This window comes from Oryctolagus cuniculus, chromosome 11 (assembly GCF_964237555.1).
Source record: "Oryctolagus cuniculus chromosome 11, mOryCun1.1, whole genome shotgun sequence".
Taxonomy (NCBI): domain Eukaryota; kingdom Metazoa; phylum Chordata; class Mammalia; order Lagomorpha; family Leporidae; genus Oryctolagus; species Oryctolagus cuniculus.
Genome location: NC_091442.1, coordinates 103,681,275 through 103,706,931, shown reverse-complemented (window position 1 = coordinate 103,706,931; position 25,657 = coordinate 103,681,275). Strand labels below are relative to the sequence as shown.

At 39.0% G+C, this 25,657-nt stretch overlaps 1 protein-coding gene across 3 annotated transcripts in view; it reads right to left on the bottom strand.

The window, feature by feature from the left end:
- The window catches only part of ANO4 (anoctamin 4), a 561,131-nt gene that overhangs the window by 454,537 nt on the left and 80,937 nt on the right, over nt 1-25,657 (bottom strand). The gene's annotated exons all lie outside the window — the stretch shown is intronic.

Below are 25,657 nucleotides of genomic sequence, written 5' to 3'. Positions count from 1 at the left end.
GGAAAGAAGAGAAGTAGCTAAAGGCTGTGACAAAGAAGCCATATAGGCAGACTGATAACAATGAGGGCAGATTAGGCAATGCTAAGAATAATCCATGGTATTCAACTATAATCCATTGGCTTTTTACAGGGTAAAGTAGGGAAGAGGCACAGAAGTTGTATTTTTTGGTAGTAAATCGAAAATAGGTAATTTCTACAGGTCACAGTCAAAAAGTCTGAATGCCATTGGAAGGCTAGATGATTGTAAGAGGAAGAAGCAAATCATGCACGACTTTTTTTAACATTAGTAATACGAGAGATGGAGAGATGTTTATGGTCCAGAGAGAAGATATGTAGGAAGTAAAGGCATTGGATAATAGAGGTCCCAAACAGATGGAAATAGATCATTGAGCTATAGTCCCCAACACGACGTCCTCAAACAGATTGATGAGAATCTGAAGAACCACTTGCAGTTTGCCAATAAGCCTAACAGAAATTGTGCACTTGGCTCTAGTTAAGCTGCACACAAACAGGAACAATTTATTTCCTTTTGCTTAGAATTATATCAATCCATTTCGGTAACACTAATTATGCTGATAAGAAGCTCTGATAATTTGGCTAAACAAAAGAAAGTGATCACAAATTAATTACCATTAATTAAATGTTGTCTTTTTAAATAGTAATCCAAAACACACATCTATAGCAGGGGATAATGAAGAGGCCCTTTGTAGCAAACAATTACTAACTGTCATTAGAACTAAAGGCTGGCTGCCCAGAACTATAGAAATACACAGTAAGACACTGTTTAAGTATCTTAAAATGTTGTGACCAAAAAGGATGTAATCAAGTAGTGAATAAATTAATTAAATACAATCTAGTAGTGAAACAACCTAAGTGAATGATTAAAAACCTAAATCAGACTACAGAAGCTATTGCTAGGATCCCAAGTATAAGGACTTGGAAGACCATTCCATACGGATGTGTGGGTTTGGAAACCTCATTAGCACAACAGCTATGGAAAATGATCTACGTATCCCTGCAGATCTTGATCTCAAAACACAGCATAAGAGTTCTGCAGTTGACATCAGAATTACTTCTTCAGTGCGTAAGTATCTGTAAAGCCGTGGGGAGCTCAGAAATAAATGAAAATAATGTTTTAACTCCAACCTGTCATAATAATATTATGTTTGGATTTTAGAGTGTTTATGTTGTTTAAGAGAACCCAGCACCTTAGTGTATCTAATAGACAAGAATTGTGATTCTAGGTGAAGTGTGTGATTGAATAGCTGAGACTTGTGATTTCAAGTAAAAAGATACAGCAGAATTTTGTTAAATATGTTACCATACTGAACTGGCCAGGAGAACTTTAGTTTCACTGTTTCCAAAAATTTAATTTACTGTATTTGTAAGAATTAGGAATATTTTGTTTACTAGGAAGGCAAAGGAAGTCTAAAACATAAAATTATTAATTCATTAAATTTTTTAGGGAAAACTAATTAAATGAAGTCAAATAATAGCCAACAAATCATTGTGATTATTAATATTTATAAGTTGAAAAATAAAATCTGTTAAACTTATAACTTGGGGGGAAAACCAGGCTTTTGAATTCATAATTGCAACAAACTAAACACTAATATTTAAATTGCTGGCAAATGCAAATTGTCTTCTCAGGGCATAAAAGTCCTATCAAGAACACTCCAAAAATTCACATGGACATAGATCACTGAAATGGAGTGGCAATTATCTAGAACCTACAGAGCAACATCTACTATGTCACCAACTAGGAGCAGAGAGATGAATAAAGCAGCGTGGTGAGCAAGACAGAGCAGAGATAAGCAATGGCAATATGGCTGGGGAAGAACCCGGAAGAAGGAAAGGCAAGGGTGTTTGGGAAGCCTGGCATACGCAGACCAGATTTGGGGTCAGAAGGATTTCCCTTGGAGGGAGCATCTGAACTCAGTTGATACAGTGTGAATGGCAAGCTACCAAGGACAGTAGGCTGACAATGCTCTCAATCTCAGAAAACTAGCAGATCATTTACAGAGAAGAGACAAAGGAGATGGTTTTAAGGGCTTAAGAATGGGTGTCTGAAACAGCTGTCATGGTAGAATCAATAATAAAAACATTGGTAGGAAATCCATCTGCACACGAATCTGAGGTTTTCTCCACCTACACAGGGAAGTTCCCTTCCGCTGGCTGCAGACTCATCGTTATGCCAACAGCAGCACTCAGCTGCATTCCTGGTAGGAACAAGGAAGAGTCCAAAGCCAATCTAGAAAAAACCAGAACCACTTTACTACAGGTGGAAATTTCAGTTGGCAATAAAGGAGAGTTCATGGGCTCTTAGAATATTAAACCTCAAATGCACTTCAGGGATGGCATAGTAACTGTGTTTTCAATCCTGGACATTCCATTTAAAAATACAGAAACTTCAACCCAGACCTACTGTTTAACAAGCTTTGGGAGGAAGAGGCCCAGGATATATATGTACGTGCATTTTTTTAAAGATTTTATTTATTCAAAAGTCAGAGTTACACAGAGAGAGGAGAGGCAGAGAGAGAGAGAGAGAGAGAGAAAGGGAGGGAGGGAGAGAGAGGTCTTCCATCTGATGGTTCACTTCCCAATTGGCCACAACAGCTGGAGCTATGCCGATCCAAAGCCGGGAGCCAGGAGCTTCTTCCGGGTTCCCACACGGGTTCAGGGGCCCAAGGACTTGGGCCATCTTCTACTGCTTTCCCAGGCCACAGCAGAGAGCTGGATCAGAAGAGGAGCAGCTGGGACTAGAACCGGCACCCATATGGGATGCCAGTGCTTCAGGCAAGGGCATTAACCTGCTGTGCCACAGTGCCGGGCCCACATATGTGCATTTTTTATGAGATTTTTTTTTTAGTAATAGATGTAGCAATAGTATTCATCTATACATATTCATTGCTAAAATAAGATCTCAAACTATCCAAGTATATAAAACACAGAAATCTCCTTTCTTCACCCTCCTGAACCCCATGTATATATATTTCACAATATATATGAGTATGTGAGTAACTCTGTATGTTAAAGGCTTCCCAACTAATGGATTGATAAATAGATATGTGATAAAATAAGCTTCATATAATACTAATTATAGGCTCTGTGTGGTGGGTATTCACTATAAAACTCTTCCAACATTTTAAAACTAATAGACTCTTGGAAAAACAAAAGCTGCCAAACCGACTAGGATGCACGGCATGGCTAGCAATCACTGACCAAAGCCATAACCCCAAGTTTACAAATGAGAACTTTGGGTCATAGAGGTAATACTTCCAATGATCTCAAGGGCAGAGCTCCCATGAACTTGAATCTCCAGAACTCCTGTCTAGGTCTTCCTACTCCTCCATGCAACTTCCAGCCACAAAGCAGTTCAGGAAAGGTTCATTACAGGAGTTACAGGACTCTTGTGGTTTGATTCTCCGTGGTGGCAGAAGACAACACTAAATATTCTGGAGGTATCTTTTAATTTGTATACACATGGATTAAATTTCACTTGCCCATCTCATTGATTCACATTGCCTTTCAGTATTTTAAGATCCTAGAGAAAAACTCAAGCATACATACACTGTCACTTATCACCAAAAGTGTTTAAGTCCATTGAAGCTCTTTTCTGTGGCAAAGAAATTTTTTAATGTTATGTATTATCTTCTAAAGTCAAGATCAATGGCCAGTCCATTTCATTTGTAACAGCACAAGAATGATTCTGATCATAAGTGAGTTTTAAGACAGAAAATCACAATTGCTGAATGGTAAATATTAATATGAGTAACAGGTTATCAAATAATCTTTATAGATGCTAAAATTCATTTTGTGGGAGGAAGTGAAAAGACATTAAACTTATAAATCTGAGTACTAATCAGTTATTTTACAAGATAATATTACTCTTTATTACCAAACTTTTTAAAAAAGATTTATGTATTTATTTGAAAGGCAGAGTTATAGAGAGGGAGAGAGACAGAAAAAAAATCTCCCATCCATTAGTTCATTCCCAAAATGACTGCAAAAACCAGGGCTTGGCCAGGCCAAAACCAAGACCCAGGAACTCTACCCAAGTCTCCCACATGGGTGTCAGGAACCCAAACACCTGAGCCATCTTCTGCTTTCCTAAGTACATTAGCAGGGAGCTGGATGTGCTCATATGGGATGCTGGCATTGCAGGTGGTGACTTAACCTACTGTGCCACAAAATCATCACCTGTTTGCTACGATGGAACTTTTTTTCTTTTTCCCACATAAAACTATAAAAAATGTTTCTCCAATATATAGAATCTCTTTATGGAAGAATCCAAACAGCAAGTAAAGGATGTCAGGCTGTGTCTTTCAACCATGTGACAATTCTGAGGATTGCCTCTTGCTTACAGTTTTGGCTCTTCCCAGTGAACTGTCAGTATAAAACAGATGCACAGAAATCTATAGCCCTTCCTTTGTCACTAAGTAGTTTTTCTTCATCTTGCTGAGCTGCAAAAATGAGGACAAAATTGTCATTAGAGTTCCTTCTAATTCTAAAATGTTACTGAATACCTGTTTGTCCCCTCTAAGAGACATTTGGCAAGGTGTCCCTAAGGGGTCACCTTAAATACCACTGCCCGGATATTTTTCTCATATCCTAACAGTTGCTCATCTTCTTCTCATCTCCTGCAAGTCCTCCAAAGTTTATTCTGCAAGGAAAAAAAAGTTACCCCAAAGGACAAGTAGTCAGGAAAGGTAAAGAAAAGAAAGAAATGAAAAAAAAAAAAAAATAGAGGGAAAAGGTTAAATGACGAGTGAGTGGGCCCTGAAGGTGAAATGATTGAAAAGAAAAAACAAAACTGTAATTAAATTAGTCCTTAGGCTAGTTCTTTAAGGAAACCAATTTTTTTAAATATTTATTTATTTATTTGACAGGTAGAGTTACAGAGAGAAAGGTCTTCCTTCCATTGGTTCACCCCCCAAATGGCCACAACGGCTGGAGCTACGCCAATCCAAAGCCAAGATCCAGGTGCTTCTTCTTGGTCTCCCATGCAGGTGCAGGGGCCCAAGCACTTGGGCCGTCCTCCACTGCCTTCCCAGGCCACAGCAGAGAGCCAGACCGGAAGAGGAGCAACCAGGACTAGAATCGGTACCCATATGGGATGCCGGCGCTGCAGGCAGAGGATTAACCTAGTGTGCCACAGCACCAGCCCCTGGAAACCAATATTTTATGACAAATTCAAATAAGCTCTTCATGTTAAAAGTCACTCCTGTCCAAACAAGAGTCCATAAAATGTATTGCAACAGATTCCAGTAACTATGGATTCCCTACGCCTTAATGCCCCCAATGAAAGGGCCAGAAGGAAAACTAAGCTGAAGCAGCAAGCTGTCTTCTTTCCAAATCATTTCTGGGGATGATAATGAAACGTAAGTGTAACTCATACAAGCTCTCCAGTGGGTTGCAGAGCTGCAGAAAGCCTTGAAGGACCAACAACCAATGTCCATGACAGGTCACAACAGCGGAGGAAGTCTGAGCAGCTATGACACAGGGACACTCCCAGAACAGCACTGGACCCTGGAGTTTGGGGCATTCCTGTATATGAAACCTGGACAGCTACTTTATCTCTTGGCACTTCTATACCCTTGCTGTAGAACAGGGATAATAATATTGCTACTTTATATGGCTTTATGGGGACCATGAATAGATAGTGCCTGATACACAGCAAGCACTCATTAACTGTTACTATTGTTCTACCGCTTAGCTCCTCTACTCAATGCATCCAACAGCATTGATACGTAAGAAAAGTCAATGCAGTGGCTACAGTAGATTAGTACAGGTTACGAATTTTTAACATCACTGGAACTTAAAACATACAGCTGAAAGAATCCAATTTTTTTTCCTCTTTTTTTTTAAGGATTTATTTATCTATTTGAAAGAGAGTTAGAGAGACAGAGGCAGAGGCACAGAGAGAGGTCTTCCATCCTCTAGTTCATTCCCCTAAAAGGCTGCAACAGCCAGAGAGAGTAGGCTGATCTGAAGCCAGGAACTTCTTCCAGACCTCTCACATGGGTGCAGGGGCAGAAGGATTTGCACCATTTCTACTGCTTTACTAGACCATAGCAGAGATGGATCAGAAGCAGAGCAGCTGGGACTGGAACTGACAGGCATATGGGATGCCAGCACTGCAGGTGGCAGCTTTACCAGCTATACCACAGCAAGGCTCCTTTTTTTCTGCTTAAAAAAAAAAAAAAGCTATTACCTTCAAGAAGTCAGAATGGTAATCAGAAAAAAAAAATCAGGACTAGGAGTTAGTGGCTTTACCTCTAGTTTTCTAACTAGCACATGAATCATTTTTCTTGCATTCCTTTACTACATTCCAGATGCCATGGTAAGACTCCCCATGTATTTCATCAAATACCCAACATCAGGGTATGGATCAATAATATTATTTTCAATATCCAGGTTAGGTGCCTGAGCTTCTGAGAGAACATTCTCCCAAGGTTACATGATTGTAAAGTGAGTAGGAATGGAGCCCAGATCCGGCTGATGACAAACACTGTCTCTCAATCACTGTGTCTCACTGCCCTGGTATCACTTATAACCTGCTTTGATGAAGGATATAAAGCAACTACCAATAAAACAAATATGCAAGTCCATGCACATGGATCAATTTTCTCTGAGAGGGTTTGTTTGCATCTTTTGTCTCCTGATTTCCAGCCTTTGAGTCTCTACTCTGCACATGTAGGGAATGTTTCCAAAGAGTTACTCTCCCAGTAATTGTTCCTTTGAGGATAGAAAAACAATTCTCTATATATTTCAGAGATTGCTATTTTAAAGTATTCCATTTTTCACTGCCTACAACAAGCATTCTTTAAAAGTAACTCTGAGGCTGGTGCTGCGGCTCAATAGGCTAATCCTCCACCTAGTGGTGCCGGCACACCGGGTTCTAGTCCTGGTCGGGGCGCCGGATTCTTTCCCAGCTGCCCCTCTTCCAGGCCAGCTCTCTGCTGTGGCCCGGGAGTGCAGTGGAGGATGGCCCAGGTGCTTGGGCCCTGCACCCCATGGGAGACCAGGAGAAGCACCTGGCTCCTGCCATCGGATCAAGCACGGCGCGCCTGCCGCAGCGCACCAGCCGTGGCGGCCATTGGAGGGTGAACCAACAGCAAAGGAAGACCTTTCTCTCTGTCTCTCACTATCCATTCTGCTTTTATATACAATTATTTATTTAAATTGGGAAGGGCAGGATGAGTGAGGCCATGTAATCAGGCTTGAACTGATAGCTCTCAGATTACAACTCATTCATTGCCTTAAGCAGCACAACAAAAGGTACTCAACTTCTGACCATTAGAGATTTTTAGATGAAATACATCTGGGAGTAAAGATTACACTGGAATTTTAAAAGATGAACTTTGTATGTGTCTAGGAATCTATTTCTTCTAGGTTTCCCAATTACTTAGCATACAGCTCTTTGAAGTAATTCCTGATGATACATTTTATTTCTGTGGTATCTGTTGTTACATCTCCTTTTTCATCTCTGATTTTACTAATTTGGTTATTCTCCCTCTTTTTTTTTTTTTTTTTTTTGGTTACTAGGGCCATTGGTGCATCAATTTTGTATAATTTTTCAAAAACAGCTCTTGATTTCAATGTTTTTTTGATTTTTTTGTTTCAATTTTGTTTCTTCCCTAATATTTTCTTTCCTCCTATTAATATGGGGTTTGGTTTATTGCTGTTTTTCTAGGTCCTTGAGATACATGATAACTCATTTGTTTGTTATCTTTCCAATTTCTTCATGTAGGCACTTATTCCTATAAACTTACCTTTCAACACTGCTTTTGCTATATCCCATAACTTTTTTTGTTTGCTTGACAGGTAGAGTTATAGACAGTGAGAGAGTTAGAGAGAGAGAGAGAGAGAGAGAGAGAGAGAGAAAGGTCTTCCTTCCGTTGGTTCACTCCCCTAATAGCCACTATGGCCAGTGCTGCGCCAATCCAAAGCCAGGAGCCAGGTGCTTCCTCCGGGTCTCCCATGTGGATGCAGGGACCCAACAACTTGAGCCATCCTCCTCTGCCCTCCCAGGCCACAGCAGAGAGCTGGACTGGGAGAGGAGCAACCAGGAATAGTACCCGGCGCCCCAACCGGGACTAGAACCCAGGGTGTTGGCGCCGCAGGCAGAGGATCAGCCAAGTAAGCCACAGGGCCGGCCTCCCATAACTTTTGATATGATCTGCTGTCATCTTCATTTGCTTCCAGAAATTTGATTTTTCTTTTGATTTCTTATATGACCCACCATTCATTCAGGAACATATTCAGTCTACATGTGTTTGTATATGATCTGGAGACTCTTGAGTTGTTGATTTCCAGCTTCATTCCACTGTGGTCAGAGAAGATGCATGGTATGATTTCAATATTTTTTAATTTGCTGAGACTAGGCCTAGCATATGGTCTATCCTAGAGAATGTGCCATGCAGTGATGAGAAAAATGTGTATTCTACATCTGTGGGATGAAAAGTTCTATATTTATCAGTTCAGTCCATTTGACCCATACTGTCGATTAGCACTGTTAATTCTTTGTTGATTTTCTGGCTAGTTGATCTGTCTGTAGATGAAAGTGGGGTGTTGAAGTTCCCCACTGCTACTGTATTGGAGTCCATGTCTGCCTTTATTTCTATTAACATTTCTTTTAAATAGCCAGGTGTCCTGTAATTGGATGTGTATATATTTATTATAGTCACATCTTCCTGTTGAGTTGATCCCTTAATCACTACACAGTAACTTATTTGTCTCTTTTAACAGTTTTTTTGTCTGATATTAGGATGGCAACATCTGCCCTTTTGTGCTTTCCATTATCATGGAATATCTTTTTCTATTCTTTCACTTTCAGTCTGAGTATATCTTTGGTGGTGAGATGTGTTTCTTGTAGGTAGCAAATAAATGGGTCCTGTTTTTTAATCCATTCAGCCAGTCTCTAGCTTTTAACTGGAGAGTTGAGGCCATTTATATTCAAGGTGACTATTAAGTAATGACTTGGATCTGCCATTTTTGCATAAATATTCCTCTGTTTATTTTGGATTTCTGTACCAGATGCAAAAATCCTCAAGAAAATACTAGGTAATTGAATCCAACAACACATCAGACAGATCATTAACGCAGACCAAGTAGGATTTATCCCTAATATGCAAATATGACTCAATATTTGCATATCAATTAATGTGATACATCACATTAAAAAACTGAAGAACAAAAACCATATGGTTATCTCAATAGATGCAGAGAAAGCATTTGATAAAATATAATGTAGTCCTGGAAATTTTAGCCAGAGCCATTAGGCAAGAATAGGAAATCAAAGTGATACAAATTGGAAACCAGAAATTCAAACTATCCCTATTTGCAGATGGCATGATTCTATATTAAGGGGATCCAAAAGACTCCACTGAGAGATACTGGAACGCATAGAAGAGTTTAGTAAAGTGGCAGAATATAAAGTCAACACAAAAATATCAATAGCCTTCGTATACACAAACAATGCTATGGCTGAGAAAAAACTTTTAAGATCAATCCCATTCACAATAGCTCCAAAAAGAATTAAATATCTTTGAATCTATTTAACCAAGGATGTCAAGGATCTCTACAATAAAATTTACAAAACACTGAAGAAATAAAACATTAAAAAATGGAAAAATCTTCCATGTTCATGGATTGAAATAATCAACATCATCAAAATAACCATCCTACCAGCAATTTAGAGATTCAATACAATCTCAATCAAAATACCAATGACATTTTTTGCATATCTAGAACAAATGCTAAAATTCAAGTGGAAACACAAAGGACTCTTAATAATTATAGCAATCTTATACAACAAAAACAAAGCCAGAGGCATCACAGTATTTGATTTCGAGACATACTACATGGAAGTAATAATCCAAAGAGCCTGGTACTGGCACAAAAGCAGACATGTTGACCAATGGAATAGAATAGAAACTCCAGAAATCAATCTACAACCAACTCATCTTTAACAAAGGAGCAAAAAATCAATCCCTGGAGATTGGATGTGTATATATTTATTATACATAGTCTCTTCAACAAATGGTGCTGGGGAAACTGGATTCTACATTCAAAAGTATGAAATTAGACCCATATCTTATACCTTACACAAAAATCCACTCAAAGTGGATCAAAGGTCTAAATCTACAACCCAATACCATCAAATTATTAGAGAACATTGGGGAAATTTTGCGAGACATTGGCATAGGCAAAGACTTCTTGGATAAGACCCCAGAAATAGAGGCAAGCAAAGCCAAAATTGACAAACGGGATTACATCAAGCTGAGAAGCTTCTGCACTGCAAAACAAACACTCAGCAAAGTGATGAGGCAACTGACAGAATGGGAGGAAATATATATATATATAAACTATGCAACTGATAAAGAGTTAACATCCAAAATATGTAAAGAGCTCAAGAAACTCAATGAAAACAAAACAAACAATCCAGTTAATAAATGGGTAAGGGACTTGAACAGGTATTTTTCAAGAAAGGAAATTCAAATGGCCAACAGACATCTGAAAAAATGCTCAGGATCACAAGCCGTCAGGGAAATGCAAATCAAAAGCACAACGAGGTTTCACATCACTCCAATTAGAATGGTCCTCATACAGAAATCAACAAACAACAAATGCTGGTGTGGGAAAAAGGTACCCTAATCACTGTTGGCAGGAATGTAAACTGGTGCAGCCACTGCGGAACACAGAATGGAGATATCTCAGAAATGTGAATATAGATCTACCATATCATCTAGTCCTCCCACTCCTGGGAATTTACCCAAACAAAAAGAAATCAGTATCTTAAAGAGTTATCTGTATGTATCACCATGTTCAGTGCAGCACCATTCTCAATAGCTAAGATAAAGTACCAACCCAGATGCCCATCAACTGTTGACTGGATAAAGAAATTGGAGAGAAATGGACATTTTAAGATATGATGATTGTTTACAGGCCTGTGTCTTCTGTTGAGTTTTTTTTTTCTTTCATACTATTTGTTGAATTCTTTTACTTAGTGTAGGGTTAACTATATGATTATTAAACTGAAAATAGGTCTCTATAAAAATTAAGAGTGGGAAAATGAGAGGAAGAAAGAAGAAAGGTTAGAGCTTGGGTGGGAAAAAAGTATCACTATGTTCCTAAATCTGTATATATAAAATACATAAAACTTGTATAACAATATTTTTAAAAATATGAACTTCATAGAATCATTTATCTTCAAATGCATTTCCCCTATAAGTTATTCCTTGTTTTCATTTATAGGATTGTCCAAAGAAAATTAAATTGGTTTGCTAAAGGGAACTTGATCTTTGTTAAAAAAAGAATTGAAGCCAAAAGACCTGTGTTCAAGTGGAAAACGCATGGACAGTGGTCACTTTGGGTTTGGCTTTGACTGAGCTTCATTCCCAAGAGTGGAGAAAGCTAGGAGTGTACAGAAGTACTTTCCAAATGTCAATTAAAGAATCATGTGTGCTCTACTCTATTTCCTTCTAGGTCTTATCATCCATTTGGATGTTTAACCTCGACTCACTAAGGAATAAGTTAATCAAAAAACTCAATCTCTTTCAGGTGTTATCTTCTCCAGGGACATATTCTCAAAATGTTGATTCCTTTTTCTATTCAATTAGTTACACCCTGTGACCTAAAAAATTATTGGGTTGCTCCAGTCTTCTAGTTATGAAATGTTGTTGATGCAATTCAGCAGATCCTTAAGGAGGTCAAGATTTAGAGATAATTTGCTTTGGGTTTAGTTTCTGACTATTCTTATGATTTCATTAAAATAGATCATATAGTTTAATATTTTTGAATGTTATAATTATTTAACTTCCTGTTCTCAAATAGAAGTTTGATAGACTAGCTTTATTAAGAGAGATAAAATCCCACAGGATACAGAGGTGATTATGCTTCTCCAAGTCAGAGTCCAGAACAGAGTTTGACAAACATTTCATATTAAAGGCCAAATAGTAAAGACAAGTACTTCTAGATTTGCAGGCCATATGATCTATGCTTCAACTACTCAACTTTTCTGTCATAGCATGAAAGCAGTCAAATAGTATGAGAATGAATGAGCATTATTATGTTCCAATAAAACTTTTCTTTGCAAAACTAGGCAGTGGGCCATATCTGGCCCACAGATCATAGTTCACCAATACTTCTAGAGCACATCAAAAGACTGAATTTTGAAAGGTAGCAAATCTCTAACCTACCATCACAATAGAGGTTGCTTAGAAATGGACTTGAATATTACACAATTATTCATTGTACTGTACATTTATGCTTCATGCACATGACTGCATAGCTATGCTGTATTTCATGATGAAGTTGGATTTAAGTAAATGATCAAGGAATCTAGGAAGCTGCCTTGTCGAAGTTTAAGGGCAGCATATAAAGGGAACTTGTCCAGATCGGTCAGAGGTTATCCCAGAGGTTGAGAAATTTTGTAGTTAGAAAACAATTATGTAGTCCAACATCTTTCTCAATGAAGGAATTCTTTTGCAACATCCCTAGTAGGCATTGAGCTAACCTCTGAGAAAATGGTCTTGGGCTGGAATCAGGGGAAAGCTTACCATTTTATAAAGCAAAATCATTCTTTTATAATTATTTTGCTAAATACATATTCTTGTGCAATGATCATGTTCAATTCAGGTTTGTTGTTGGGAGAACACAAATAATCTATGATACTGTCAGTCTCTTAGGGAGCTTGCAATCTAATCTAAGAAGACATTACAATAAACATTTTAAATAGTATGAAATTATTAGGACTTACAGAATAACGAAAATTAACTCAATTTAAAAATGGGGAAGAACTTGAAAGACAGCACAGACATAGGAAAAGGTGCTTAAACTCGTTAGGAACCAGAGAAATACAAAGTAAAACCACAATAAGGTAACATTTCATATCGAGCAGGCTAGCAAAATTTTGAAGTCATAATTTGGGGTGTTGCAAGCATGCACAACAGCTAAGAGAGTCAGGGATGCTTGAGGAACGAATGAGTGTATATGTTTAGTATTTGTAGTGTCTGGCATTCAGCAAATATTACATGAATTAGCATCATCAGCCAACATCATGAATATAAATTTATCCTTAAAATTATTTCTATAGGGGTAGGCATTTTCCTTTAGTTAAGATACTGATTAAGATGCCCGCATCCTGTACTCAGCTTGTCTGCACTCAGCTTCAGCTCACCAACCCCTGACTCCAGCTTTGTGCTGATGTGCACCATGAGAGGCAGCAGGTGATGGCTCAGGTGGTTGGGTCCCTGCTACCTATGTGGAAGATCCTGATTAGTTTCCAATTCCTGCATCACCGCTCCAGCACAGCTCTGGCTGTTGTGGGCATTTGAAGAGTGAATGAGCAGAAAGAAACTCTTCTCTCCACCTCTCTAAAAATTTAATAAAATTATTACTATGTAATGATGGTGCAAGTATAAATTGATACAACCAATTTAGAAAACAATTTGGCATTTTCTAATAAAGCTGAGCAAGTTCATACCCTATGGCCCAGCAACTCCACTCCTGGGTACAAAGCTTTTACACCTGAAGACATGTACAAGGTAATTCATAGAAACATTTTTCTTAGTAGCCCACAATCACAATATAGAAGTGTCACAATATACAAATGATGGAATGAATAAACACATTGGAATTATGAATACAGTGGAAAACTACACAGTAGTATAAATAAATGACACCTGCCCAAAAAGATGAATCTAATCCCATTTATCTTAGCGTTAAAATGGTCTCAAAAATTTTATATATATATATATATATATAATGCTCTTAAATGTGTACATATGAAATTTGTTAACCTTAAAAAAATTTTAAAATAATATATACAGTGTGATGCTCTTTATGTTCAAAAGCATATCAAAGTAAACTGCACGTTGCTTAGAATATGACTGTGGGGCTGGGACTGTGGCACAATGGGTAAAGCCGCTGCTTGTGGTGCCAGCATCCTCTATGGGCCCCTGTTCAAGTCCTGATTACTTCTCTTCCAATCCAGCTCTCTGCTTTGGCCTAGGAAAGAAGTATAAGGTGGCTCAAGTTCTTGGGCCCCTACACTGCGTGTGAGACCTTGAAGTTCCTGGCTTCAGATCAGCCCAGTTTTGGCCATTGCAACCATTTGGGGAGTGAACCAGTGGATGGAAGACCTTTCTCTGTGTCTCTCATTCTGTCTGCCTATAACTCTACCTCTCAAATAAATAAATCTTAAAAAATAATATGAATTTATGATACAACTATAACATAAAACAAGAATATTATAAATTCCTGCTATGGTCTGAAAGTTTTTTGCCCTTCTCCAATAATTTCAATATTGAGGCCCTAAAGTCTAAGGCAATAGTATTAGAAGATGGGACCTTTGGACATGGAGCTCTGCCCCCATGACTGGAGTCAGTTCCTTTAGAAGAGGCCCCAGAAATCTGCCTTGTCCCTTCCACCATATCAGTGGTAAAAAAATGTACAATGAAAACAGCAGCACCTATGAGGCAGGTCACAGGCCCTCACGAGACACCAAATCCCCTGATGCCTTGATGTTGTACTCCCCTGCCTCTAGACTCATGAGAAGTTTATAAGTGGATTTGGTTTATGGTATTTTGTTATAGTCCCGACCAGGCTAAGATGACCCCCAATTTGGAAGAGTGGTTACCTCTAATGTGGGAGACAGAATGGGACAGAACTGGGGAGAGACCACAGGGGACTTCACAACCTCAAGTTCTTTTCTTTAAACTGCATGGTGTTATATAGGTGTTTGAGGACAAGTGATCATTTGTATCTTACTTACACTTTATAAATATTCTATATCCACTCAATAATGAATGAAAACCCATTTTTTAAAAAAGAATTAAAGGGTGAGAGGTTACTTCTGACCAGGAGAACAAAAAGACCAAAAGTTTCCATGGCAAGCAATAGGATTCTTCTTTTGCATCCACTACCTGGTTGGTAGCAATTTACTGACATGCTGCCTTGAATTCTGCAACTGCATCAGGCTCCAGAGGCAGGGGTGGAGGGGATCTATAATCAATTATCAATGTATGCCTGAGACACAGATCTCAGAAATGTTAGTACTCACTGATCATTTGGAACCCCTGGTTTGAAGTTTCCTGTTCTACGGGTTGGTCCATTATGCCACATAGTCTCCCTGTGAGTCAGCTGTCATCTAGGCTGAGTGTTGAAAGACAAGTGGGGATACATACAAAATTAAACTCTACAATGTTTAAGGATATGAATGTTTAATAAAATATAAAATAAAGAATATGTTAAAGCCTTGGAGCTAGTACTCTAATATAATTTGGGGGATGAAAAAATGCAACATGCCAGGCACAGGAGCAGAAATCATATATTCAAAGAGATACAGAGCCGGCACCATGGCTCACTTGGTTAATCCTCCGCCTGCGGCGCCAGCATCCCATATGGGCGTGGGGTTCCAGTCCTGGTTGCTCCTCTTCCAGTTCAGCTCTCTGAGGCCCGGGAGGGCAGTGGAGGATGGCCCAAGTGCTTGGGCATCTGCACCCACATGGGAGACCAGGAGGAAGCACCTGGTTCCTGGCTTCGGACCGGCGCAGCGCCGGCCGTAGCAGCCATTTGGGGAGTGAATCAACGGAAGGAAGACCTTTCTCTCTGTCTCTCTCACTCCGTCTCTCTCTCTCTCTCACTGTCTACAATTCTACCTGTCAAATAAATAAATTTAAAAAAATTTTAAAAAAATATAGGAAAGCACGGGTCTATGTGGAATTTTACACTTTGTCCAGCGTAGCCTCTTGCTTACACTGAAGCAGGAAGTCACTGAGGGCTTGTCTGTTGCCTTCACTGTAGTTTGTTGTCTTAACTACTTCAACGCATGGAAGCTCAGCTCTCTCCAACACACCTCAGCTACTGACAGACTCCACCAGTCTTGCAAGAGTCAAGGAAACTGGTTCTGTCCACAACTTCCATGTTCTAGCTTCCCTGTCCACCAACTGATCTGACCCTAGATGAGCCTTCATGGCTAGGCCCTCTCTGTCGTCCCCACTGAGACAAAACCCCTACCTCTTACTCACACAGATACAGGTGCTGGTAAAAATCTGCTCATTTCAATTTAACTCGTCCTCTTCAATAGTGTCAGTGGGATGATGAGTTCTAGAGGCTACAACATAGTTTTAAGTACATTAGATTTGGTTCAATAATGTGTATTTTTAAAAACAGGCATATTTGATAATATGAGTTCTCAGGCATATTGGGCATATTTTACAATTAGGTTCTCAGGAACCTAAACCAATACTTCAAGTTTGGATTCTTGATGGCTATCAATACCATTAACTCACTTTCCATCTTTCCATTCTTCCATCCTTCCAACTGTGTTTTAAGTGCTAGACACTGTGCCAAACTAAAGAGATATAAAACAAAGGGTCCTTGACCTGTGGAACAAAAGGATTTGAGGTGAGTGTTTGGTACAATGGTTAAGATGTCACATAGGATGCCTGCATCCCATGTCAGAGTGCCAGGGTCTGAGTCCCAGATCTTCTTCTGAATCTAACATCCTTCCAATGCATACCATGGGACTCAGCAGATGATGGATCAAATACTTGGGTCCCTGCCACACATACCCAGACCTAGACAGGGTTTCAAGTTCCTGATTTTGGCCCAGCTTCGTCTTAATTATTTTAGGCATTTGGGGAGTGAACCAGCAGACAGCTCTCTCTCTACTCCTGACTCTTGCTACTTTTAAATAAGTATGTTTTAAGAGAAAGGAACTTATAATCAAATTAGAGAGAGATAAGCAAAGCAAAAAAAAAAAAAGAAACACAAAAACAAAAACAAACAAACAAAAAAAAACAACCTCAAGATAGGGCCTCTTGGAGAGTTTGTGAAATCTATGGATCTTTGTGGCTTTCATATAGCTTCTGCACCATCATCCCCTAGCAGACAGGGCATTAAATATGAGATGTAGGTTCCAGCTGTAAGTCCTCCTTCTCATCACTTTCAAAGCAAGAGCTGCAGCTCTTACCTTACACCTTAGGAAAGAAAAAATAAGGCAACTGGAAGCAACTATTTTCTTCACTCTGACTCTGTCTTGGTTTCTAAAACATTTTCCAAATGAACATTTATGTTTTTAGTTATTTTGTCCTGCCTACTTCTAAAAGGCTGTGGGTGATTTATTACAAGATAGACAATATGGCTATGAAGACAGAAACAGAAAAAGAAAAACTCAAGTAATGGGAGGAAAAAGCAAAGCTACAAAATCCTAAGCCAGTAATTTTCAGTGTTCTATCTAAAATGCAGCGATATTTGTCTAAAATGATTCAGAATTCAAAAATTCTAAATCAGTAAATTTGGGGTGAGGTCTAAGGTACCCATGAACAAGGACATCAGGTGACTCTGATAAAATAGAACAAGAATAACTCAAACAATGCTGTATTGGTTAAAACAGTCACTATAATTTCAATTTGACCTTTGAGTTTCCTTGTAAAAAAGGTATACAGGGAAGACACTATGTAATACAAATTTATCACTATATTTAACTGGAGGTGAATATCTTATACATTCTAAAAGTAATACAACATGTATTTAACTATTATCTACATAATAAACAATCTCATGATAAGTTACTTAAAAACTGCTAAATGATAACTCCTAGAGGTTTAGAAAATTTGGCTGAGAAAACATATATACATGCATTAAATAAAATTCTATAAAATTCTAAGTCATTCTAGTCCTAGAAATTTATATTAAGCAAATATCCTTCAACTACATTTTATGATTTTGCCTCTGTCTTCTGAGCCTCCATAAGAGATGGCTTATTGCAAGTGTTTTAAGTTCAAATAACTTAATAGAGCCTTATTATAGAGCTAAGGGATGGGGAGAAGAGGTCATAATACACATGGGAGTAAAAATACATCATTCTAGAATGCATCTGCACTTCATTATGTCCAAGAACTGACTCAAAGATTTCACAGGGGTAATCCAAAATCAATATGATCTGTTCTACAAAAGTAATTATTTATATCACAAAGAATTATTAGGCTATAAATCCTTTGTTCCTATGTATCCTTTCAGAGTTCATACCAAGATTTCTTACATTCATTTAAGTATCAGAACATTGTATGAATAATTTCTAATAGCCTGATTTCAAAAATAAGAAAATAGGGCTCAGAAATTCTACGAGAGCTGTTCATGACGACAGCTGGTAAGGGCAGAAGCAGGAATGAAATCCACTCCAGTGGCATGCCCACAGTGTAAACTCTCAGAGTTAGCTCATAACACCAGAGTAACAGTTACATTTTATTATCTTCATCAATAGCCTAGTTATCTTTCTGCATTATTTATTAATAGGTCAGATCAATTTCAAGGACCAGATAGATCACTAGCGACTTTCCTTTGTATTAAAATCACAAATGCATACCTCTCAGGATATACTTGTACCTTTGATGAGAAAGTGGGACTGATAAGGTTGCATAAGTTTGTAATTAAATGAACACAACTCAAGAAAATTGAATTCAAAAATCTCTCCATGAGAAAGCATGCGTGTTTTTTTAAGTTTGGAAATGGTTACATGAGTAGGTTGTTTTCTTTGTCATTCCGTTTTGGCTGTTTCCTGGTTTCAACAGAGAAGCTATTTGTCACTTTGTAAATAGCTACCTAAACAGATGGTTTTTCACAAATTAGATACTATCACAGGCACAGAGATTCATGACATGACATTTTTAATATTTGTTAATTACTTAGATTTAAGGGAGTCAAAGTCTCTTTCAGATTTTATAAAAACAGAACTATTATGCTAAAGTTAATGCTACACCCACACTCCCTGGAATGTCTGATGGTAATATGAACTCGCTATGGAGAAATCTAAAAACTTGGGGAGATTATAGCATTTTGCATGACAGAAAAATATCAAGTAGTCTTGATTCAAAGACAGGGGTAAAAACATTAACATAGAAGTATGGCCTTTGCAACAAAGCTAATAAACACATTGAAAAACTACTTTGCAAAGGCACTGGCTAGATAGTGAAAGTACAGCAATGAAATAAAATTTCTGATCATCCAAAGAGTCAGATGAAATAGATATGTAAATTAAAATGCAGTGTGGAGGGGCTGATGTCACCAAGGACTTCATAATGTATGTCCCCTAAAAAAAAAAAAAAAAAAACACATTATTTTGAACAACTATACACAAACAAAAATACCTTCGCAAGAGACAAGGAATTCAGGAGAGAAATTTTAGCATCTGAGTGTAGCACAGAAATAATACACAGTGAAGACAGTAAGGACAGATTCTAAATATCTATGTCAACCTCCTCTAAGTTCAGTACAAACACAGAGAGATTCCTCCACATGGTGGAAGAAAAGGGAAGTAAGCACTCAACTTTTCAGATCCCAGCACCAGGTCTACTACAGGAAAGGTCATTTCTATAGCTCCAGCCCCCAGAGCAGCCTCAGTAGCCAGCATCAGGCCGGCACCCATGGACCAAAGTTCCAGACTCGCTCCTTTGTTACAAGGATCCAGGCCAACCCCAGCACCAAGTTGGTTCAGTGGGTCTCAGAATCCAGCAGATCTATCTTCCAGGCCTACTGGATGTTTCCAGTACTAGGTTGGCCCCTATAAAAACCTAGGCTCTAGGATCATTCCCAAGGACTAGCCTATACTCAAGGTCCCAAACAATAGGACTGGATGCCCGAAATGGTTCCAGTGGACAGAGAATCCGGGCCTGTCCAAGTGAAGCCAGGTACCAGCTAGTTCGTGCAGTCCCAGGCACCCAGTCAGTCCACCTGCTGACTGGGACACCAGGTCAGTCCACCTGAAGACTTCAGTAGCAAACCTACCATGAACTCCACCAGTTCAGAATCTGGACAGATAATTGGTGGAGAGCTTTCCCTGCTGAATTCAGTTTGTCAAGATTGGAAGCAGTACCTATTCAAACATGCAGACACAAATACAAGGCCAAAAGAACCATAAGCAATCATGGAAACATGACACTATCAAAGAAATAAAACAGGGGCCGGTGCTGTGGTGTAGCAGGTAAAACCACCAGCTATAGTGCTGGTATCCCATATGGGCACCAGTTCATGTCTCGGCTGCTCCACTTCTAGTCCAGCTCTTTGCTATGGCCTGGGAAAGCAGTGGAAGATGGCCAAGTCCTTGGGTCCCTGCACCCATGTGGGAGAACTGGAAGAAGCTCCAGAATCCTGGCTCTGGATTGGTCCACTTCCAGCCATTGCAGCCATTTGGGGAGTGAACCAGTGGATGGAAGATCCCGCTCTCTCTGTGCAACTCTCTGCCTTTCAAATAAGTAAATAAATCTTTTTTCAAAAATAGGAACAAAACAAAACACCAGAGGCAGGCTTGTGGCCCAGTGGATAAGACACCTCTCGAGACACTAGCATCTTATAGTGTCTAGGATGTGTATCACACCCCAGCTTGGCTCCAATTCTAGCTTCTTGCTAATGTGTACCCAGGGAGACAACAAGTGATGCCTCAAGTAACTGGGTCCCTGACACTCATGTAGAGCTGGATGGCATTCTGGCTCTCAGCTACAGCCTGGCCCAGCCCCAGCTGTTATGTGCTTTTGGGAAATGATCCAGTATATGGGCACTCACTTTCTCTTCACCTGTCTGTGGATCTCTCTCTCTCCCTCCTTTTCAAAATAGTAAGTCGATAAAATCATTTAAAAAGAAAAAACAGCTGTAACTCACCTCAAAGAGATGGAGATCTACAAGCTATATAAAAATTCAAAGTAATCATTTTAAGTTTAAGTCAGCTACAAGACAACACAGATAGACAAGTAAATGTAACCAGAAGCAAATTCAAAGTTTAACAAAAAGATAGAAATCATAAAAAAGGCAAACAGATAAATGGAGCTAAAGAACACATGACAACTGAAAGGTTCCACAGCAAGTTTTAATATCAGAATGAATCAGGCAGAAGAATTGGTGAACTCAAAACAGGTCACTTGAAATCATCCAGACATAACAACAAAAGAAAAACACAACAAGACTAAAGAAATCCTACATGACTTAGAGACACATCATAATCTTCAAAACTGACAGAAAACTGCTAATGCATAGAGAGGAAAATGAACATTCAGATCTGTGAAGCTAAAACAACGAAAAATAGATTAAAAATAAAAATCTTACCTGGACACATTATAACCAAAGTGTGAAAAATCAAAGACAAAAAGGTCGGCACAGTAGTGTAGTAGGTAAGGCCAGCACTTGAAGCTCTAGGATCCCACACTGCACCAGTTCAAGCCCAGGCTGTTCCACTTCAAATGCAGCTCTCTGCTAACGTGCCTGGGAAAGAATCCAAAGATGGCCTAAGTCCTTGGGCCCCGGCACCCATGCGGGAGACCCAGAAGAAGCTCCTGGCTCCGGATCAGGTCAGCTCCAGCCACTGCAGCCATTTGGGGAGCAAACCAGCAGATGGAAGATCTGTGTGTGTGTGTGTGTGTGTGTGTGTCTATCTTTAACTCTACCTTTCAAATAAATAAATCTTTAAAAAAAAAAAGACAAAGACAATGTTAAAAGCATCAAAATAAAAGAAACTCATCACTGCTAGGAAACCATCAGCAGTCTCCTCAGCAGACATCTTACAGATGGGTAGACCGTGGGATGGATACTACACCCATCAAGGCTGTCCTTCAGATGAAGGACATACAAACACTTTCTGAGAAATACTAGAGTCATGAGAGCTCACTGCTAGATCTGCCACACAAAAGTGCTAAAGAGAGCTATTCAAACAAGAGGATGATAACCAGCAACATGAAAACACATGGATGTATAAAGCTCACAGTAGACTTTCCAAAAATTCAGAATACTCTAATGCCACAATAATGGCAAGTAAGCCCTTACTAACTTATTTTAACAAAGAAGTTAAAGGCAAATATGAGAAATAACTGGCCAGTGCCGTGGCTCACTAGGCTAATCCTCCACCTGCGGCGCCGGCACACCAGGTTCTAGTCCCTGTCCGGGAGCCGGATTCTGTCCCGGTTGCCCCTCTTCCAGGCCAGCTCTCTGCTGTGGCCAGGGAGTGCAGTGGAGGATGGCCCAAGTACTTGGGCCCTGCACCCCATGGGAGACCAGGAGAAGCACCTGGCTCCTGGCTTCGGATCAGCGTGGTGCGCCAGCCACAGCGCCAGCCGTGGCGGCCATTGGAGGGTGAACCAACGGCAAAGGAAGACCTTTCTTTCTGTCTCTCTCACTATCCACTCTGCCTGTCAAAAAAAAAAAAAAAAAAAGAGAGAGAGAGAGAGAAATAACTGTAGCTGCAATAACCTATTAGTTGGAAACACAATATATGAAAGATAAATTGTGACATCAATACAAAATCAGGAGTAATGGGAAGTTAAATTACAGTTTTGTAAGAAAAGTTATCATCAGTTTAAAATATAATGCTAAAATTAAAAGACATTTATGTAAACCTTGTAACAACAAAGGAAAAATTTATAGTGGACATGCAAAGATGAAAAAGCATCAAAGCATGTCACCATAAAAAAATCAAATCACAAAGAAAAACATCAAGAAAAGAATGAAACAGGGGCCGGCACTATGGCACAGCGGGTTAACACCCTGGCCTGAAGCACCAGCATCCCATATGGGTGCTGATTCTAGTCCCAGCTGCTCCACTTCCGATCCAGCTCTCTGCTATGGCCTGGGAAAGCAGAAGATGGCCCAAGTCCTTGGACCCTTGCACCCACGTGGGAGACCTGGAAAAGGCTCCTGGCTCCGTATCAGGGCAGCTCTGGCTGTTGCGGCCAATTAGGGAGTGAACCAGCAGATGGAAGACTCTTTCCCTCTCTCTGCTTCTCTCTCTGTGTAACTCTGACTTTCAAATAAATAAATAAATCTTTAAAAAAAATAAGAATGAAATAAGGAAATTAAGGAACAGTCACAAAACAATTGACAGTTGTAAATCCTTACCTATAATAATTACCTTAAATGTAAATAGATTAATTTATCCAACAAAAAGACAAAGAATAAGTGAATATAAAAAATACAAGATCCAACTATATGTTGCCGACCAAACCTCACTTAAGCATTCAGGATATATTTAGGCTGAAAGTGATGATATGAAAAAGATATCCCATGAAGACAGTAACCAAAAAAGAGCAGGAGTAGCTATGCTTTACATCAGACAAAATAGAGTTTAGCATGCAAACAGCCTCAGTAGACAGGGCTGGAACTTTGGCATAGCAGGTAAAAGCTACCAACTGTTATGCTGGCATCCCATATGGGTTCCAGTCCATGTCCCAGCTGCTCCACTTCCATTCTAGCTCCTACTAATGGCCTGGGGGAAAGCAGCAGCAGATGGCCCAGCGTTTGTACCCCAGTCACCCACATGGTAGACCTAGATGAAGCTCCAGGCTTCTGGATTCTGCCTGGCCTAAGACACTGCAGCCATCTGAGGAGTGAACCACTGAATGGAAGATCTCCATCTCTCCTTCTAACTCTGACTTTCAAAATAAATGAATCTTTTAAAAAAATAGTCTCAAGAGACCAAAAAAATGATAAAGCATTCACTTTGAAATAGGCAGGCAAATAGGATTAAATCGATTTAGATTTGTGAGCTGGAGATCACGCCTTCACCTTGCCCACTTTTGTGATCTCAAGCCCCTATCTGACCTCACCTGTATGCCTATCTGCCAGTCAGACTATGTAACCACTCCCCTTTAGAAATGAGTAAAAGGCCTGGAGCACAGTGGGCCTGCCCTTGTCATCCCACGCCTCTAAGCTAGAAGCCTTCTGGCCGCCCACTCTCCGCTTTCCTGCCTAGGCTATGCACTACCTGTGACTGAACCAAACTACAGGCTTCCTCCAAATGGCTCCTGGCCTGCTCTCTGCCTGGTATGGACCTATCTTAGTTTCTAGACTTCTTTCTCTCCTAAATAAAGCCCTCGCTTTAGACTTCTTTCTCTCCTAAATAAAGCCCTCACATTCCTGCATATTTCTCTCACTGAATGAATGCTAAAAACTGTACCATGTTGCTTATTTCATTTATAAGCAGCTGATGATTAGAATTCTTATCTAAATATACGGCAAGAACCCTCAAAATTTTGAGTGAAGGTTCCAGATTTCAACTTCATCAAGAGTATGTAACAATTGTAAATATATATGCATTCAATACCACAGCACCTAAATATATATTAAATATTAACGTAAATGAAGGAAGTAGACAACAAGACAATGATATTAGAGAATTTCTGTATCCACTGTCAAAAATATTTAGATCATCTAGACAGAAAATCAATAAAGAAAAAATACACTTGAATAATACCACAAACCAAATGGAATCAGCTATGCGTGGAATATTTCATCAATCAGCAGCAAAATACACATTCTTTTCAGGTACACATGGAACATCATCCAGCGTAGATGATACATTAGCCACAAAGTCCTTAACAAAGTTAGGAACACTGAAATCATATATTTTCTGGCCACAATGGGATAATACTACAAATTAATAAGAAAACTGGAAAATTCAGGAAAAAGTAGAAAGTAAACAACACAATGCTAACAAGCAATGAATCAATGCAGAAATCAAAAGGGAAATAGAAAATATCTTGAGACAAATGAAAATGAAAACATAATACATCAAAATTTATGGGATGGATGTAGCAACAGGAGTCCTTTGAGGAAATTCTTTAGCAACAAATGCCTATATTAAGAAAAAGAAAGATCTCATCTCAAAGAGCTATAAAAGAAGTCCAAATTACTTCCAAAGAAAGAAGAATATAGGAAATAATTCAGATAAAAGCAGAAAAATGGGGTCAGTGTTATAGCAAGCCAGGTTAATCTTGTGAGGATGGTACCCCATATCGGAGTGCTGTTTGAAGTCCCAGCTACTCCACTTCTGATCCAGTTTTCTGCTAATGTACTCGGGAAGGCAATAGAACATAGCCTAAGTAGTTGAGTTCCTGCCACCATGTTGGAGACCAGGATGGAATTACTGGCTTCTGATTTTGGATTGGCCCAGCCCCGGCTGTTGTGGGCATTTGGAGAATGCACCAACACAGGGAAGATTGGGCCAGTTCAAAGTCAGGAGTCCAGGTCTCCCACATGGTGGCCAAAATCCAACTACTTGAGCCATCACCTGCTGCTTCTCAGGGTGTACATTATCAGAAAGCTGGGCCAGAAACAGAGAAGCTGGTAGTTGAATCAGGTACTCCTGAGATTTAATGTAGGCAATCCAAGTATTATCTTAACCCCTGTAACAAATGTCCACCCTGATACTGTGTATTTCAAAACTTATAAACATTCTCACCATTAAAATTATAAATATTTGAAGTTAACATATTAGCTTGATTTTATCTTTTTACTATATATACACAAATATATATATATATATCAAAACATCACACCGTACCTCATAAATACATATATAATGGTAAATTAACTAATTTTAAACAGAAGAGATCAAGGAAACTAAGAGTTGCTATTTTGAAAAGAAAAATGGACAAATCATTATATAGACTAAGAAAAAAGGATACTCAAAATTATAAATAAAAAAGGAAACATTATATCTGATACTGCAAAGGGTAAGAGACTACTGTTAATAATTTTACACCAATCAATTGTATAGCCAAAATTAAACAAACTCCTAGAAACATATCATCTACTAAGATAAAATCATGAAAAAATTAGAAAACATTAATAAATCAGTAACAGGTAAGACTGAATCAGGGGTCAACAAC